The sequence below is a fragment of the Pseudophryne corroboree genome, chromosome 11 (genome assembly GCF_028390025.1).
Source record: "Pseudophryne corroboree isolate aPseCor3 chromosome 11, aPseCor3.hap2, whole genome shotgun sequence".
Taxonomy (NCBI): domain Eukaryota; kingdom Metazoa; phylum Chordata; class Amphibia; order Anura; family Myobatrachidae; genus Pseudophryne; species Pseudophryne corroboree.
In genome coordinates this window covers 204465026-204484092 of record NC_086454.1, presented here as the reverse complement: position 1 = coordinate 204484092, position 19067 = coordinate 204465026, and the positions used below count along the sequence as shown (strand labels likewise).

The following is a 19067-nucleotide window of genomic DNA, read 5'->3' as shown; positions in this document are numbered from 1 at the left end:
GCTGCGCGGTACACTGGGCTCCACAAGGATTAACATTGGGGATGTCCTAAAGCAGTTCCTTATGGGAGGGGACGCACTGAAGCGGGCACAGGCACCTGGCGTCCAAAGGAAGCATCCTGGGAGGCGGAAGTATCAAAGGCATAGAACCTTATAAACGTGTTCCCTGAGGACCACGTAGCCGCCTTGCACAAGTGTTCAAGGGTCGCAAAACGGTGGGCCGCCCAAGATGGTCCAACCGACCGAGTAGAATGGGCTTTGATGGTAGCAGGAGCTGGACGACCAGCCTGTACATTAGCATGTGCAATCACCATTCTAATCCATCTGGCCAAAGTCTGCTTGGAAGCAGGCCAGCCACATTTGTGAATACCAAACAGTACAAACAGAGAATCAGATTTCCTAATGGAGGATGTTCTCTTCACATAAATACGGAGAGCCTGTACCACATCCAAAAACCGCTCTTTGGAAGACAACTCAGGAGAATTAAAGGCCGGAACCACAATCTCCTGGTTAAGGTGGAATGAAGACACCACCTTGGGTAAATAACCTGGTCGCGTTCAAAGAACCGCTCGGTCAGGATGAAAAATCAAGTGGGGGGACTTACAGGATAAGGCACCCAAGTCCGAGACCCTTCTCGCTGAAGAAACAGCCAGCAGAAATAGCACCTTAAGGGACAGCCACTTAAGGTCAGCAGAGGCAATAGGTTCAAATGGAGACTCTTGCAAGGCCTCCAGAACCACCAACAGATCCCAAGGGGCCACAGGAGGTACATATGGAGGCTGAATCCGCAACACCCCCTGAGTGAATGTATGAACATCCGCAAGGGTAGCAATCTTTCTCTGAAACCAAACCGACAAGGCAGAAATGTGAACCTTGAGGAAGGCCAGACGCAGGCCTAAGTCCAGGTCCTGCTGTAGGAAGGCCAGATTGTGAGACACAGACCAAGTAAAGTAAGCATTCCAGACCCTATGGTAAATCCGAGTAGAACCCGACTTATGGGCCTTCAACATAGTTTGCACGACCGCCTCAGAAAAACCCTTGGCCCTCAGGGCAGAAGCTTCAAGAGCCATGCTGTCAAAGCCAGACGGGCCAAGTCCTGGTAAACACAAGGGCCCTGAACGAGGAGGTCTGGTCGTTGTGGAAGTAGCGAAAGGCCCAGTAGATCGGAGAACCAGTGCCATCTGTACCACGCTGGAGCGATCAGAAGTAGGTTTTCTCCTTCTTGCTTGAACTTCCGTATTACTCTGGGCAGGAGTGACACCGCAGGGAACACATACGGCAGCCGAAAGTTCCATGGAATTGACAGAGCATCCACGAACACTGCTTACGGATCCCTTGCCCTTGCTCCGAAGACCGGAACCTTGTGATTGTGTCGAGACGCCATCAGGTCCACATCTGGAAGGCCCCACTTGTCCACGAGAAGTTAAAACACCTCTGGATGGAGGCTCCATTCTCCGGCATGTACCTCCTGACGACTGAGAAAATCCGCTATCCAGTTTAGGAGCCCCGGAATGAACACTGCGGATATGGCTGGCAGATGGCGTTCTGCCCACTGAAGAATCCGTGATACTCCCCTCATTGCCATGCGGCTTCGAGTGCCGCCTTGCTGATTGATGTACGCCACCGTGGTGGCGTTGTCCGATTGTACTTGAACAGGTCTGTTCTGTAATAGATGCTGGGCCATTGTCAACGCATTGAACACAGCCCGCAGAATATTTATCGGATCCACCGACCCTAAAGAGAGAGTTCTGTTCCAACACCGAGCCCCACCCTCTCAGACTGGCATCCGTCGTCAGCAGGACCCAGCTGGATATCTAGAAGGGACGGCCCCTGCTCAATCGTTGGTCCTTAAGCCACCAGCTCAGTAAAAGGCGGACCTCCGGAGACAAGGAGATCATGTGAGATCTGATCCGGTAAGGCAGGCCATCCCACTTGGTCAGAATTAACTTCTGCAGAGGGCGAGAATGGAATTGAGCATACTCCACCATGTCGAAAGCAGACACCATGAGACCTAGCACTTGCATTGCCGAATGTATCGACACTTGCAGATGAGATAGGAAGCATCGAATCCTGTCCTGAAGCTTCAGGACTTTCTCCTGAGACAAGAACAACCGTTGGTTGTGAGTGTCCAATAACGCTCCCAGATGTACATGCTCCGAGCAGGAACCAGGGAGGATTTCTTCCAGTTGATCAGCTACCCGTGGGCTTTCATGCACTGGACCGTCAGATCTAGATGACAGAGGAGAAGTTCTGGGGAATTTGCCAGGATCAACAAAACGTCCAAGTACGGTAGGATCCTGACCCCTTGACGGCGGAGTGTAGCCGTCATGACCGCCATAACTTTGGTGAAAACTCGGGGAGCCGTTGTCAAACCAAAGGGTAACGTCCGAAATTGGTAATGACGGTTGCCAACCGAAAACCTCAGGTACTGCTGATGAGGCACTGCAATAGGAATATGCAGGTAGGCATCCTGTATGTCCAGGGAGACCATATAGTCCCCAGGCTCCAAGGCCAGAACAATAGAGTGCAGAGTTTCCATACGAAACTTGGAGACCCGCACATGTATGTTCAAGGACTTCAGATTGATTGGGCCGCGTGGACCAGTTCGGTTTCAGTACTAGAAACAGCGGTGAATAGTACCCCTTGCCTCTCTGAGCCAGAGGCACCTGTACTACCACTCCTGTGGTCAGGAGGGAATGTACCACCGTATATGCAGAGTGTTTGCCTTTGTAGGGTCCAAAGGAACATCTGTCAGGCAAAACGATGAGGGGGGATGATTCTTGAAGGGTACGGCGTAAACTCGAGTGACGACTTCCCTTACCCAGGCATCAGAAGTGGTCTTCAACCATTCCTGGGCAAAACCTAGAAGTCGGCCCCCCAAACTGGGATCCCCCAGAGGGAGGCCCGCTCCGTCATATGGCAGGCTTGTCCGTTTTGGAAGCAGGCTGACTGGCAGCACAGGCTTGTTTCGGTCTGGGCGCACGAGCTTGCTTCGGGTGCGCCTGACCTTTTGCTTTACCTGGAGGACGAAAGGGCCGAGGGAAAGTACTTTTAGCCTTCTGTGCGAAAGGAGCCGTACTAGGTAGGCAAGCTGTTTTAGCAGAATCCAGATCAGCCACAATCTTATTGAGGTCTTCTCCAAAGAGAATGTCTCCCTTGAAAGGAAGCACCACCAGGGTTTTCTTGGAATCCATATCCACCGACCACGATCTCAAAGGATACGTCTGGCCAAGACGGACGTAGTAGCAGCCTTGGCCGCCAGCACCCCGGCATCGGAGGCCGCCTCATTAAGGTACAGAGAAGCTGTGGTAATATAAGAGAGACATTGTTGAGCATGTTCAGATGCACTCGAAGGCAGCTCCACCTCAAGCTCCTGAGCCCACGCCTCAACAGCTTCAGCAGCCCAAGTTGCTGCAATGGTTGGCCTATGCACAGCCCCCATTAGGCTGTAAATCGCTTTCAGACAACCCTCCACACGTCTATCCGTCAGTACCTTCAGAGGTGACGGTAGTTACTGGCAGAGCAGAGGAAACTACCATGCGCGCCAAATAAGAATCTACAGGTTTAGGAGTTTCCCAATTCTTACAGACCTCTGCAGCAAGAGGATAGCGAGCCAACAATCTCTTATTAGGTGTGAATTTTGTCCCCGGATTTTCCCAGGATTCCTGTCAATCAGGTATTCAGAATGAGGTAAAAAACTTGTTTAACCACCTTCTTACGCTGAAACCTATCCGGCTTTTTAAAGACAGCCTCAGGCTCAAGGTCATCAGACACCTGAAGAATGAGCCTAATTGCCTCAATCAGATCAGGGACATCCACCAATGACTTCCCTTCCCCATCAGAAACATCTGGGTCAGTGTCTATGGGGTCAGTATACGCACCATCCTCCTCAGGGGACGTGTCCGGGATAACAGTGGATTGGGATGAAGTAATGGCCCGTTTAGAAGACGACGTAGTATTAGGCGGGCGAGACTGACATTTAGATTTAGCCAGTGACCGGTTCAAACCGGGAATCCAAGAGATATATAGGGTGACTATAAATCACAAGTGAAAATACACAGCAAGTATATCTTGTGAAAATAATCCTATATTATACAGAAAACCTGACATACTTGGCCCCCACAGGTTATGGAATAAAGGAATAGAACGCTGAGTGAAATACCCAATGAGGCAACCACGCAGCAGCTACATGCACACACACATATATAGTCACAATCGAACCATGCAGAAATTATTCACCATAAAACTGCACTGGGCTAGCAACACAAAGCAATACTCAGTAAAGCTATATGTAAAGCTATATGTGTCAACAATAGATATAACAAAGAACAGTAGATACTGGATGTAATATCACAGGGTGTTTGCACCACACAACTCTGAATGTATGCACTCTTTCTTAACACTGTCCCAGTGACAGGTAGAATACTTAAGTATCCTGTAAAATGCACAGCGCTGGCGATCAGGCGGCCTTACAGAGGAGGATTTGCCCCACCAGTCCAAGGAAAAGCTGAGCTCCGTTTGCAGTGGCTGCTGACAGGGTGTGAGGGAGATATATGCAGCTCCAAGGCAGGAGCATTCACAGAAATGGTGCCCTGGGGCTGGGGGAGGGACTACAGGCTAGGACCTCTCCCCCTGCTGGCACCCCACCGGGCTCTGCGGGCTTTGAAAATGGGGTTAATAAGAGTAGAATCCCCTTTAAACCTGTACCCTTAAAATGTCCCTGGTGGCTGCCCAGTAACAGTGTCCACGGCCGCGTTGGATCGTGGTAAAGTGTGGCCAAAGAGACCCCTTACCTCCCCCTTACCTGCTGCCACGCGATCCAGGAGGACACCGGTGTGTGTGTGACTGACTGCTGGAAAAAACCGAAGCCTCTGCTGCAGTGACCCGGCAACTAGGGTGCGGGAGTATACAGCGCCGCTGGGGGTGATGGAGCTGCAGTCAGAAAAGTCTGTGTGACTTTACACACTGCAGCCCTGAAGTCTTTGTAAAAATATTTCTTCTTCTTTCTTCAAATAAGCTATGAAATGGGCTGCAAAGGCAGCCCTCCTGCTAAGTGCCTGCTTACTGCATGGCACCAATTTACAAACTGAGCTCCTGTGCACGGAGGCAGAGTTATAGAGCAGGCGGCGCTGTGCATCTTGGGAACAGTCAAAGCTTTGAGCCTGTTGGTGCCTCGGATCAAAATCCTACTCTACACCTCAATGTTAATCTTGTGGAGCCCAGTGTACCCCGCAGCAGAAAAAAATAAATAAATAAATACAAAAAATAAGAATTTACTTACCGATAATTCTATTTCTCATAGTCCGTAGTGGATGCTGGGACTCCGTAAGGACCATGGGGAATAGCGGCTCCGCAGGAGACTGGGCACAAAAGTAAAAGCTTGAACTAGCTGGTGTGCACTGGCTCCTCCCCCTATGACCCTCCTCCAAGCCTCAGGTAGGATACTGTGCCCGGACGAGCGTACATAATAAGGAAGGATATTGAATCCCGGGTAAGACTCATACCAGCCACACCAATCACACCGTACAACCTGTGATCTGAACCCAGTTAACAGTATGATAAACGAAGGAGCCTCTGAAAAGATGGCTCACAACAATAATAACCCGAATTTTGTAACAATAACTATATACAAGTATTGCAGACAATCCGCACTTGGGATGGGCGCCCAGCATCCACTACGGACTATGAGAAATAGAATTATCGGTAAGTAAATTCTTATTTTCTCTAATGTCCTAAGTGGATGCTGGGACTCCGTAAGGACCATGGGGATTATACCAAAGCTCCCAAACGGGCGGGAGAGTGCGGATGACTCTGCAGCACCGAATGAGAGAACTCCAGGTCCTCCTCAGCCAGGGTATCAAATTTGTAGAATTTAGCAAACGTGTTTGCCCCTGACCAAGTAGCTGCTCGGCAAAGTTGTAAAGCCGAGACCCCTCGGGCAGCCGCCCAAGATGAGCCCACCTTCCTTGTGGAATGGGCTTTTACAGATTTTGGCTGTGGCAGGCCTGCCACAGAATGTGCAAGCTGAATTGTACTACAAATCCAACGAGCAATCGTCTGCTTAGAAGCAGGAGCACCCAGCTTGTTGGGTGCATACAGGATAAACAGCGAGTCAGATTTCCTGACTCCAGCCGTCCTGGAAATATATATTTTCAGGGCCCTGACTACGTCCAGTAACTTGGAGTCCTCCAAGTCCCTAGTAGCCGCAGGCACCACAATAGGCTGGTTCACGTGAAACGCTGAAACCACCTTTGGGAGAAATTGAGGACGAGTCCTCAATTCTGCCCTATCCGTGTGAAAAATCAGGTAAGGGCTTTTATAAGATAAAGCCGCCAATTCTGAGACACGCCTGGCTGAAGCCAGGGCTAACAGCATTACCACCTTCCATGTGAGATATTTTAATTCCACAGTGGTGAGTGGTTCAAACCAATGTGATTTTAGGAACCCCAAAACCACATTGAGATCCCAAGGTGCCACCGGGGGCACAAAAGGAGGCTGTATATGCAGTACCCCTTTGACAAACGTCTGGACTTCAGGCACAGAAGCCAGTTCTTTTTGGAAGAAAATCGACAGGGCCGAAATTTGAACCTTAATGGACCCTAATTTTAGGCCCATAGACAGTCCTGTTTGCAGGAAATGTAGGAAGCGACCCAGTTGAAATTCCTCTGTAGGGGCCTCTTTGGCCTCACACCACGCAACATATTTTCGCCAAATGCGGTGATAATGTTTCGCGGTTACATCCTTCCTGGCCTTTATCAGGGTAGGGATGACTTCTTCTGGAATGCCTTTTTCCTTCAGGATCCGGCATTCAACCGCCATGCCGTCAAACGCAGCCGCGGTAAGTCTTGGAACAGACAAGGTCCCTGCTGGAGCAGGTCCTTTCTTAGAGGTAGAGGCCACGGGTCCTCCGTGAGCATCTCTTGAAGTTCCGGGTACCAAGTCCTTCTTGGCCAATCCGGAACCACGAGTATAGTTCTTACTCCTCTCCTTTTTTATGATTCTCAATACTTTTGGTATGAGAGGCAGAGGAGGGAACACATACACTGACTGGTACACCCATGGTGTTACCAGAGCGTCCACCGCTATTGCCTGAGGGTCCCTTGACCTGGCGCAATATCTGTCTAGTTTTTTGTTGAGACGGGACGCCATCATGTCCACCTTTGGTTTTTCCCAACGGTTTACCATCTCTTGGAAGACTTCTGGATGAAGTCCCCACTCCCCCGGGTGAAGGTCGTGTCTGCTGAGGAAGTCCGCTTCCCAGTTGTCCACTCCCGGAATGAACACTGCTGACAGTGCTATCACATGATTCTCCGCCCAGCGAAGAATCCTTGCAGCTTCTGCCATCGCCCTCCTGCTTCTCGTGCCGCCCTGTCTGTTTACGTGAGCGACTGACGTGATGTTGTCCGATTGGATCAATACCGCCTGACCCTGAAGCAGGGGTTTTGCTTGAGTTAGGGCATTGTAAATGGCCCTTAGTTCCAGAATGTTTATATGAAGAGATGTTTCCATGCTTGACCACAAGCCCTGGAAATTTTGTCCCTGTGTGACTGCTCCCCAGCCTCTCAGGCTGGCATCTGTGGTCACCAGGATCCAATCCTGAATGCCGAATCTGCGGCCCTCTAGTAGATGAGCACTCTGCAGCCACCACAGAAGAGACACCCTTGTCCTTGGCGACAGGGTTATCCGCTGATGCATCTGAAGATGCGATCCGGACCATTTGTCCAGAAGATCCCACTGAAACGTTCTTGTATGGAATCTTCCGAATGGAATCGCTTCGTAAGAAGCCACCATTTTTCCCAGGACCCTCGTGCACTGATGCACTGACACCTGGCCTGGTTTTAGGAGATTCCTGACTAGCTCGGATAACTCCCTGGCCTTCTCCTCTGGGAGAAACACCTTTTTCTGGACTGTGTCCAGAATCATTCCTAGGAACAGGAGACGTGTCGTTGGAATCAGCTGCGATTTTGGAATATTTAGAATCCACCCGTGCTGACGTAACACTAACTGAGATAGTGCTACTCCGACTTCTAACTGTTCCCTGGACCTTGCCCTTATCAGGAGATCGTCCAAGTAAGGGATAATTAAAACGCCTTTTCTTCGAAGAAGAATCATCATTTCGGCCATTACCTTGGTAAAGACCCGAGGTGCCGTGGACAATCCAAACGGCAGCGTCTGAAACTGATAATGACAGTTTTGTACTACAAACCTGAGGTACCCTTGGTGAGAAGGGTAGATTGGGACGTGGAGATAAGCATCTTTGATGTCCAGAGACACCATAAAGTCCCCTTCTTCCAGGTTTGCTATCACTGCTCTGAGTGACTCCATCTTGAATTTGAACCTCTTTATGTAAGTGTTCAAGGATTTTAGATTTAAAATTGGTCTCACCGAGCCGTCCGGCTTCGGTACCACAAACAGCGTGGAATAATACCCCTTTCCCTGTTGTAGGAGAGGTACCTTGATTATCACCTGCTGGGAATACAGCTTGTGAATGGCTTCCAAAACTGCCTCCCTGTCGGAGGGAGACTTTGGTAGAGCAGACTTCAGGAACCGGCGAGGGGGAGACGTCTCGAATTCCAGTTTGTACCCCTGTGATACTACCTGCAGAATCCAGGGGTCCACTTGCGAGTGAGCCCACTGCGCGTTGAAATTTTTGAGACAAGCCCCCACCGTGTCAGAGTCCGCTTGTAAAGCCCCAGCGTCATGCTGAAGACTTGGCAGAAGCAGAGGAGGGCTTCTGCTCCTGTGAAGAGGCTGCCTGGTGCAGTCTTTTTCCTCTTCCTCTGCCCCGGGGCAGAAATGAGTGGCCTTTTGCCCGCATGTACTTATGGGGACGAAAGGACTGAGTTTGAAAAGACGGTGTCTTTTTCTGCTGAGAGGTGACCTGGGGTAAAAAGGTGGACTTTCCGGCCGTTGCCGTGGCCACCAGGTCCGATAGACCGGCCCCAAATATCTCTCCTCCCCTTTAAACGGCAATACTTCCATATGTCGTTTGGAATCCGCATCCCCTGACCACTGTCGCGTCCATAACGCTCTTCTGGCAGAAATGGACATAGCACTCACTCTTGATGCCAGGGTGCAAATATCCCTCTGTGCATCACGCATATATAGTAATGCATCCTTCAAATGCTCTATAGTTAGTAATATACTGTCCCTATCCAGGGTATCAATATTTTCAGTCAGGGAATCCGACCACGCAACTCCAGCACTGCACATCCAGGCTGATGCGATTGCTGGTCGCAGTATAACACCAGTATGTGTGTATATACCCTTCAGGATATTTTCCAGCCTTCTATCCGCTGGTTCTTTGAGGGCGGCCGTATCAGGAGACGGTAACGCTACTTGTTTAGATAAACGTGTGAGCGCTTTATCTACTCTAGGGGGTGTTTCCCAACGCGCCCTAACCTCTGGCGGGAAAGGGTATAGTGCCAATAATTTATTAGAAATTAGCACTTTTTTATCGGGGGAAACCCACGCTTTATCACACACCTCATTTAATTCATCTGACTCAGGAAAAGCTACTGGTAGTTTTTTCACTCCCCACATAATACCCTTCTTTGTGGTACTTGTAGTGTCAGAAATGTTCAATGCCTCCTTCATTGCCGTGATCATGTAACGTGTGGCCCTACTGGACATTACGTTTGTCTCCTCACCGTCGACACTGGACTCAGTATCCGTGTCTGGGTCTGTGTCGACCCACTGAGGTAACGGGCGTTTTATCGGCCCTGACGGTGTCTGAGACGCCTGGACAGGCACTAATTGATTTGTCGGCTGTCTCATGTCGTCAACAGTTTTTTGTAAAGTGCTGACATTGTCACGTAGTTCTTTAAATACAACCATCCAGTCAGGTGTCGACTCCCTAGGGGGTGACATCACTAATACAGGCAATTGCTCTGCTTCCACATCATTTTCCTCCTCATACATGTCGACACAATCGTACCGACACCCAGCACACACACAGGGAATGCTCTGATAGAGGACAGGACCCCACTAGCCCTTTGGGGAGACAGAGGGAGAGTTTGCCAGCACACACCAGAGCGCTATATATATCAATAGGGATAACCTTATATAAGTGTTACTCCCTTTTATAGCTGCTGTTTATAATTTAGCTGCCAATAGTGCCCCCCCTCTCTCGTTTTTACCCTGATTCTGTAGGGACTGCAGGGGAGAGTCAGGGAGCCGTCCTTCCAGCGGAACTGTGAGGGAAAATGGCGCTTGTGTGCTGAGGAGATAGGCTCCGCCCCTTCACGACGGCCTTATCTCCCGCTTTTTTCTGGAAAACTGGCAGGGGTTAAATACATCCATATAGCCCAGGAGCTATATGTGATGTATTTCTTTTGCCATCCTAAGGTATTTCTGTTTTTATTGCGTCTCAGGGCGCTCCCCCCCAGCGCCCTGCACCCTCAGTGACCGGAGTGTGAAGTGTGCGGAGAGCAATGGCGCACAGCTGCAGTGCTGTGCGCTACCTTAGTTGAAGACAGGAACGTCTTCTGCCGCCGATTTCACCGGACCTCTTCGTTCTTCTGGCTCTGTAAGGGGGCCGGCGGCGCGGCTCCGGGACCCATCCAACCTGTGATCGTCCCTCTGGAGCTAATGTCCAGTAGCCTAAGAAACCCAATCCACTCTACACGCAGGTGAGTTCGTTTCTTCTCCCTTTGGTCCCACGATGCAGTGAGCCTGTTGCCAGCAGGACTCACTGAAAATAAAAAACCTAAAATAAACTTTTACTCTAAGCAGCTCAGGAGAGCCACCTAGCATGCACCCTTCTCGTTCGGGCACAAAAATCTAACTGAGGCTTGGAGGAGGGTCATAGGGGGAGGAGCCAGTGCACACCAGCTAGTTCAAGCTTTTACTTTTGTGCCCAGTCTCCTGCGGAGCCGCTATTCCCCATGGTCCTTACGGAGTCCCAGCATCCACTTAGGACGTTAGAGAAAAGGGAGTATACAGCATTATCTCAAGTTTGGTTTGTCTCCCTACTCACAGCACTTCTCGACTTGTTTCAGAAGGCTTAGGGGGTAATTCAGATCTGATCAACTTGTGTCGGACAACAACAAAGGCAGTGATCGTGATGAGCCCCAAAAAAGTGGGTCCCAGGGACCCCTAACTTTAAAAAATTGGGGTCCCTACCTGTGCTTTTCTGGGTCCCATCAATGAAGGTTCTTATTACCTATCCAAATATAAAATAAGAATTTACTTACCGATAATTCTATTTCTCGGAGTCCGTAGTGGATGCTGGGGTTCCTGAAAGGACCATGGGGAATAGCGGCTCCGCAGGAGACAGGGCACAAAAAAGTAAAGCTTTACTAGGTCAGGTGGTGTGCACTGGCTCCTCCCCCTATGACCCTCCTCCAGACTCCAGTTAGGTACTGTGCCCGGACGAGCATACACAATAAGGGAGGCATTTTGAATCCCGGGTAAGACTCATACCAGCCACACCAATCACACCGTACAACTTGTGATCTAAACCCAGTTAACAGTATGATAACAGAAAGGGCCTCTTAAAGATGGCTCCTTAACAATAACCCGAATTAGTTAACAATAACTATGTACAAGTATTGCAGATAATCCGCACTTGGGATGGGCGCCCAGCATCCACTACGGACTCCGAGAAATAGAATTATCGGTAAGTAAATTCTTATTTTCTCTATCGTCCTAAGTGGATGCTGGGGTTCCTGAAAGGACCATGGGGATTATACCAAAGCTCCCAAACGGGCGGGAGAGTGCGGATGACTCTGCAGCACCGAATGAGAGAACTCCAGGTCCTCCTTTGCCAGGGTATCAAATTTGTAAAATTTTACAAACGTGTTCTCCCCCGACCACGTAGCTGCTCGGCAGAGTTGTAATGCCGAGACCCCTCGGGCAGCCGCCCAAGATGAGCCCACCTTCCTTGTGGAGTGGGCTTTTACAGTTTTAGGCTGTGGCAGGCCTGCCACAGAATGTGCAAGTTGAATTGTGTTACAAATCCAACGAGCAATCGACTGCTTAGAAGCAGGTGCGCCCAACTTGTTGGGTGCATACAATATAAACAGCGAGTCAGATTTTCTGACTCCAGCCGTCCTTGAAATGTATATTTTTAAGGCTCTGACAACGTCCAACAACTTGGAGTCCTCCAAGTCGCTAGTGGCCGCAGGCACCACAATAGGTTGGTTCAGATGAAATGCTGATACCACTTTAGGGAGAAAATGCGGACGAGTCCGCAGTTCTGCCCTATCCGAATGGAAGATTAGATAAGGACTTTTATAAGATAAAGCCGCCAATTCAGATACTCTCCTGGCAGAGGCCAGGGCTAGTAACATAGTCACTTTCAATGTGAGATATTTCAAATCCACCTTTTTCAATGGTTCAAACCAATGGGATTTGAGGAAATCTAAAACTACATTTAGATCCCACGGTGCCACCGGAGGCACCACAGGAGGCTGTATATGCAGTACTCCCTTGACAAAAGTCTGGACCTCAGGGACAGAGGCCAATTCTTTTTGGAAGAATATTGACAGGGCCGAAATTTGAACCTTAATGGATCCCAATTTGAGACCCATAGATAATTCAGATTGCAGGAAATGTAGGAAACGACCCAGTTGGAATTCCTCCGTCGGAACACTCCGATCCTCGCACCACGCTACATATTTTCGCCAAATGCGGTGATAATGTTTCACGGTGACTTCCTTCCGTGCCTTAATCAAGGTAGGAATGACTTCTTCTGGAATGCCTTTCCCTTTTAGGATCTGGCGTTCAACCGCCATGCCGTCAAACGCAGCCGCGGTAAGTCTTGAAAAAGACAGGGACCCTGCTGTAGCAGGTCCCTTCTCAGAGGTAGAGGCCACGGTTCGTCCGTGAGCATCTCTTGAAGTTCCGGATACCAAGTCCTTCTCGGCCAATCCGGAACCACTAGTATTGTTCTTACTCTTCTTTGCCGTATGATCTTCAATACCTTTGGTATGAGCGGCAGAGGAGGAAACACATACACTGACTGGTACACCCAAAGAGTTACCAGTGCGTCCACAGCTATTGCCTGTGGATCTCTTGACCTGGCGCAATATTTGTCCAGTTTCTTGTTGAGGCGAGACGCCATCATGTCTACAATTGGTCTTTCCCAACGGTCTATTAACATGTTGAAGACTTCTGGATGTAGACCCCACTCTCCCGGATGAAGATCGTGTCTGCTGAGGAAGTCTGCTTCCCAGTTGTCCACGCCCGGGATGAACACTGCTGACAGTGCTATCACGTGATTCTCCGCCCAGCGAAGAATCTTGGCAGCTTCTGCCATTGCACTCCTGCTTCTTGTGCCGCCCTGCCTGTTTACATGGGCGACCGCCGTGATGTTGTCCGACTGAATCAACACCGGCTTTCCTTTCAGGAGAAGTTCCGCCTGGCTTAGAGCATTGTAGATTGCTCTTAGTTCCAGAATGTTTATGTGAAGAGACTTTTCCAGACTCGTCCATACTCCCTGGAAGTTTCTTCCTTGTGTGACTGCTCCCCAGCCTCTCAGGCTGGCGTCCGTGGTCACCAGGATCCAATCCTGAATGCCGAATCTGCGGCCTTCTAATAGGTGAGCCTTCTGCAACCACCACAGAAGTGACACCCTTGTCTTTGGTGACAGGGTTATTCGCAGGTGCATCTGCAGATGCGACCCTGACCATTTGTCCAACAGATCCCTTTGGAATATTCTTGCATGGAATCTGCCGAATGGAATTGCTTCGTAAGAAGCCACCATTTTTCCCAGGACTCTTGTGCATTGATGTACTGACACCTTTCCTGGTTTTAGGAGGTTCCTGACCAGATCGGATAACTCCTTGGCTTTTTCCTCTGGAAGGAAAACCTTTTTCTGAACCGTGTCCAGAATCATTCCTAGGAACAGCAGACGAGTTGTCGGGATTAAATGGGATTTTGGAATATTCAGAATCCACCCGTGTTGTCTTAGCACCTCTTGAGATAGTGCTAAAGCTGTCTCCAGCTGTTCTCTGGACCTTGCCCTTATTAGGAGATCGTCCAAGTATGGGATAACTAATACGCCTTTTCTTCGAAGAAGAATCATCATCTCGGCCATTACCTTGGTAAAGACCCGAGGCGCCGTGGACAATCCGAACGGCAGCGTCTGAAACTGATAGTGACAGTTTTGAACAATGAACCTGAGGTACCCCTGGTGTGCGGGGTAAATCGGAACGTGTAGATACGCATCCTTGATGTCCAAGGATACCATAAAGTCCCCTTCTTCCAGGTTCGCTATCACTGCTCTGAGTGACTCCATCTTGAACTTGAACTTTTTTATGTAGAGGTTCAAGGACTTCAGATTTAGAATAGGCCTTACCGAGCCATCCGGCTTCGGTACCACAAATAGAGTGGAATAATACCCCTTTCCTTGTTGTAATAGGGGTACTTTGACTATCACCTGCTGAGCGTACAGCTTGTGAATGGCTTCCAACACCCTCTCCCTTTCGGAAGAGACGGTTGGTAAAGCAGACTTCAGGAAACGATGAGGAGGATCCGTCTCTAATTCCAACCTGTACCCCTGAGATATTATCTGCAGGATCCAGGGGTCTACCTGCGAGTGAGCCCACTGCGCGCTGTAATTTTTGAGACGGCCGCCCACTGTCCCCGAGTCCGCTTGAGAGGCCCCAGCGTCATGCTGAGGTTTTTGCAGGAGCCGGGGAGGGCTTCTGTTCCTGGGAAGGAGCTGCCTGTTGGTGTCTCTTCCCTCTTCCTCTGCCTCGTGGCAGGTACGACAAACCCTTTGCTCTCTTATTTTTGTAGGAGCGAAAAGGCTGCGGTTGAAAGGTCGGTGCCTTTCTCTGTTGGGGAGTGACTTGAGGTAAAAAAGTGGATTTCCCGGCAGTAGCCGTGGCCACCAAGTCTGATAGACCAACTCCAAATAACTCCTCCCCTTTATACGGCAAAACCTCCATGTGACGTTTTGAATCCGCATCGCCTGTCCACTGTCGTGTCCATAAGGCTCTTCTGGCTGAAATGGACATAGCACTCACCCGAGATGCCAGTGTGCAAATATCCCTCTGTGCATCACGCATATAGATAAATGCATCCTTTATTTGTTCTAACGACAGTAAAACATTGTCCCTATCTAGGGTATCAATATTTTCAATCAGGGATTCTGTGTATATATTCTTTTGAATAACTTCCATCTTTCTATCTGATGGATCCTTAAGTGCGGCCGTCTCAGGAGAGGGTAACGCCACTTGTTTAGATAAGCGTGTGAGCGCCTTGTCCACCTTAGGGGGTGTTTCCCAGCGCGCCCTAACCTCTGGCGGGAAAGGGTATAATGCCAATAACTTTTTTGAAATTATCAACTTTTTATCAGGAGCAACCCACGCTTCATCACACACGTCATTTAATTCTTCTGATTCAGGAAAAACTGTTTGTAGTTTTTTCACACCATACATAATACCCTGTTTTACGGTATCTGTAGTATCAGCTAAATGTAACGTCTCCTTCATTGCCAAAATCATATAACGTGTGGCCCTACTGGAAAATACGTTTGAATTTCTACCGTCGTCACTGGAATCAGTGCCTGTGTCTGGGTCTGTGTCGACCGACTGAGGCAAAGGGCGTTTTACAGCCCCTGACGGTGTTTGAGGCGCCTGGACAGGCATTAATTGATTGTCCGGCCGCCTCATGTCCTCAACTGACTGTTTAAGGGAAGATAAACCATCACGTAATTCCACAAATAAAGGCATCCATTCTGGTGTCGACCCCCTGAGGGGTGACATCTGCATATTTGGCAATTGCTCCGCCTCCACACCAATATCGTCCTCATACATGTCGACACCCCGTACCGACACACACCGCAAACTCACAGGGAATGCTCTAATGAAGACAGGACCCACTAGCCCTTTTGGGGAGACAGAGGGAGAGTCTGCCAGCACACACCACAAAGCGCTATATATACAAGGGATATCCTTATATTAAGTGCTCCCTTATAGCTGCTTTAATATATAATATATATATATATAGCCATTAATGTGCCCCCCCTCTCTGTTTTACCCTGTTTCTGTAGTGCAGTGCAGGGGAGAGACCTGGGAGCCGTCCTGACCAGCGGAGCTGTGACAGAAAATGGCGCCGTGTGCTGAGGAGATAGGCCCCGCCCCTTTTTCGGCGGGTTCTTCTCCCGCTATTTTTCCAGTCAGGCAGGGGTTAAATATCTCCATATAGCCCCTATGGGCTATATGTGAGGTATTTTTAGCCTTGTATAAGGTTTATATTTGCCTCTCAGAGCGCCCCCCCCCAGCGCTCTGCACCCTCAGTGACTGCCCAGTGAAGTGTGCTGAGAGGAAAATGGCGCACAGCTGCAGTGCTGTGCGCTACCTTATGAAGACTGAGGAGTCTTCAGCCGCCGGTTTCCGGACCTCTTCACGCTTCAGCATCTGCAAGGGGGTCGGCGGCGCGGCTCCGGGACCGGACTCCACGGCTGGGCCTGTGTTCGATCCCTCTGGAGCTAATGGTGTCCAGTAGCCAAGCAGCAAATCCACTCTGCATGCAGGTGAGTTTACTACTTTCCCCCTAAGTCCCACGTTGCAGTGATCCTGTTGCCAGCAGGACTCACTGTAAAGAAAAAAACCTAAACTAAACTTTCTCTAAGCAGCTCTTTAGGAGAGCCACCTAGATTGCACCCTTCTCGTTCGGGCACAAAATCTAACTGGAGTCTGGAGGAGGGTCATAGGGGGAGGAGCCAGTGCACACCACCTGACCTAGTAAAGCTTTACTTTTTTGTGCCCTGTCTCCTGCGGAGCCGCTATTCCCCATGGTCCTTTCAGGAACCCCAGCATCCACTTAGGACGATAGAGAAAAATGCAGACTTAATTTGGACATTACAAAAGTGTTGCAAGGGGAGGGGGGGGGGGGAGACAATGCTGCTGGGCTGGGTAGCATACAGGACACTGCACCAGAGCTGTACTATACATTTTGGTGCCCTTCGTCAGAAAGTGAGTTGGTGCTCCCCCTCCAAGACGCCAAAGCAGACATAGTGCGCGCCGAAGGCGCGCTGCAAACATTTTGGGGCATGGCTTCATGAGGAGGGCGCGTGGCCCCATAATAGTGCCAATTCACATTACAACACACAGTAGTGCCGCTTATACACATTACACCAGGTAGAACCTCCTGTACACACTGTGCCAAATAGAGCACGATATACTGTACATATTGCGCCAGATATAGCATGTTCTACACTTTGCACCATGCAAAGCATATTATACATATTGCACCAGGTAGAACACGCTATACACATTGCACCAGGTAGAGCACGCTATACACACTGCACCAAGTAGAGCACGCTATACACATTGCACCAGGTGGAGCATGCTATACACATTGCACCAGGTAGAGCACGCTATACACATTGCACCAGGTAGAGCACGGTATACACACTGCACCAGGTAGAGCACGGTATACACATTGCACCAGGTAGAGCACGTCATTGCACCAGGTAGAGCATGCTATACACATTGCACAGGTAGAGCATGCTATACACATTGCACCAGGTAGAGCACGCTATACACATTGCACCAGGTAGAGCACGCTATACACATTGCACCAGGTAGAGCACGCTATACACATTTCACACGGTAGAGCACTTATACACATTGCACCAGCTAAAGCACGTTATACACATTTCATCAGGTAGAGCACAGACTGGCGGGCAATGAAGGAAGACACCGTAGGCTATTACTGGCTGGAAAGTGTTCACTCTAGGATTTTTTTAGGGCAGGGTGCTGATCACTGAGGAGGGCACACCTGCACGCACTAAAGGCACATTCGCGCACCAGAAAAGGGGTGTGGCCTTGCTAAGAGGAGGAGTGGCCACATGACATGTATGTATCCCTTTCAGGATACAGAAAAGGTGACAGATAATTATTGAATTACTAAAAATGAGCCATAAACATACAAAACACAGCATAATGTGGGCCCAGTGTGACCTCACATACTAAAGAAATGCAAGAGAACACAGGAAACAGTAGGGCTCCCCACATACATAGCATGGAACACAGTAAGGCTCCCCACATTCATGGCATGGCACACAGTAGGATACTAAATAGCAATCTCCTGTAGTGTACAGAATAAGAGTCCTGTTGCAGGGAAGGGCCACTTAAATCAGCTGCTTACCTCCTGCCAGCTTGCTTTAGGTGTAACCTGTGTGAGGACACACCTGGATAATCCAGGTGTTACAGGAGTTTGGAGGTGGGAGCAAAGCTGGGAACATAAGTAATGACTCAGCCTGTTGCAGGAGGTGGGAGACCTTACGGGTGACCTCCGGTTACAGGACACTGAACAAGAGGCTGTTGCAGTTAGCAAGCTGGGGAACAGTCAGCTCACAGCACCGTGTGATGGAAGAGACTGTGTCACTCAGAGACTGCGGCTGCCAGAGGGGAAGTGTTAGAATGCAGCTTAGCAGGGTCCCGTGAGCAGCCTCCGCTTTGCAGCTGTACAGACCAGTGTCCAGTGGGGTGGGTTGCGGAACTTCTGTTGAGCTGCGGCGGGAGGTGAAGCAGGGACCGCGAGGTGCAACAGCGGGAAGTCAACACCAGCTACAGAAGAGGGACTACAGTGGCAGGGTTATGTCCGGATGATCCCCCAGAGGGCTGCGGGTCAGCCAGGCAGGTGAGTGAGAAGAAACTGGGGAATTGGTGTCTGGCAGAGGAGAAAATCCCGTGGGCTGATGCAGAACACTACATGAAGACGCACACTTCTGTAACCAGGTCACGCCCCCTCCCTTTAATTTATTCTAATAGTGCCTTTCATTTTCTGATTAGTGTGTGAGGGCCCCGCCTCCTGGGGGCTGGGATGTGGCCAGGCACCTAGCCCTTCTCTATGCTTTCTCCCTCTGTTTGTCGGCTTGCCTTACTCCGGTTAAGTGCAGATGCACGCAGGGCGCACCGGCATTTCAAAAACGGCAAGGCGGATATCAAACAGATTCAGATGAGCGCGTCCTGTGGGACCCGCTCATCTTCTAAATGTGGGTCCCAGGTGGCTGTTTTGGGGTAAAAATAGGATTTTAATAGCTACCGGTAAATCCTTTTCTCTTAGTCCGTAGAGGATGCTGGGGATGCTTCAAGAACCATGGGGTATAG

At 49.8% G+C, this 19067-nt stretch overlaps 1 protein-coding gene across 4 annotated transcripts in view; it reads right to left on the bottom strand.

The window, feature by feature from the left end:
* The window catches only part of VRK3 (VRK serine/threonine kinase 3), a 751237-nt gene that overhangs the window by 670365 nt on the left and 61805 nt on the right, over positions 1-19067 (bottom strand). The window lies entirely within an intron of this gene.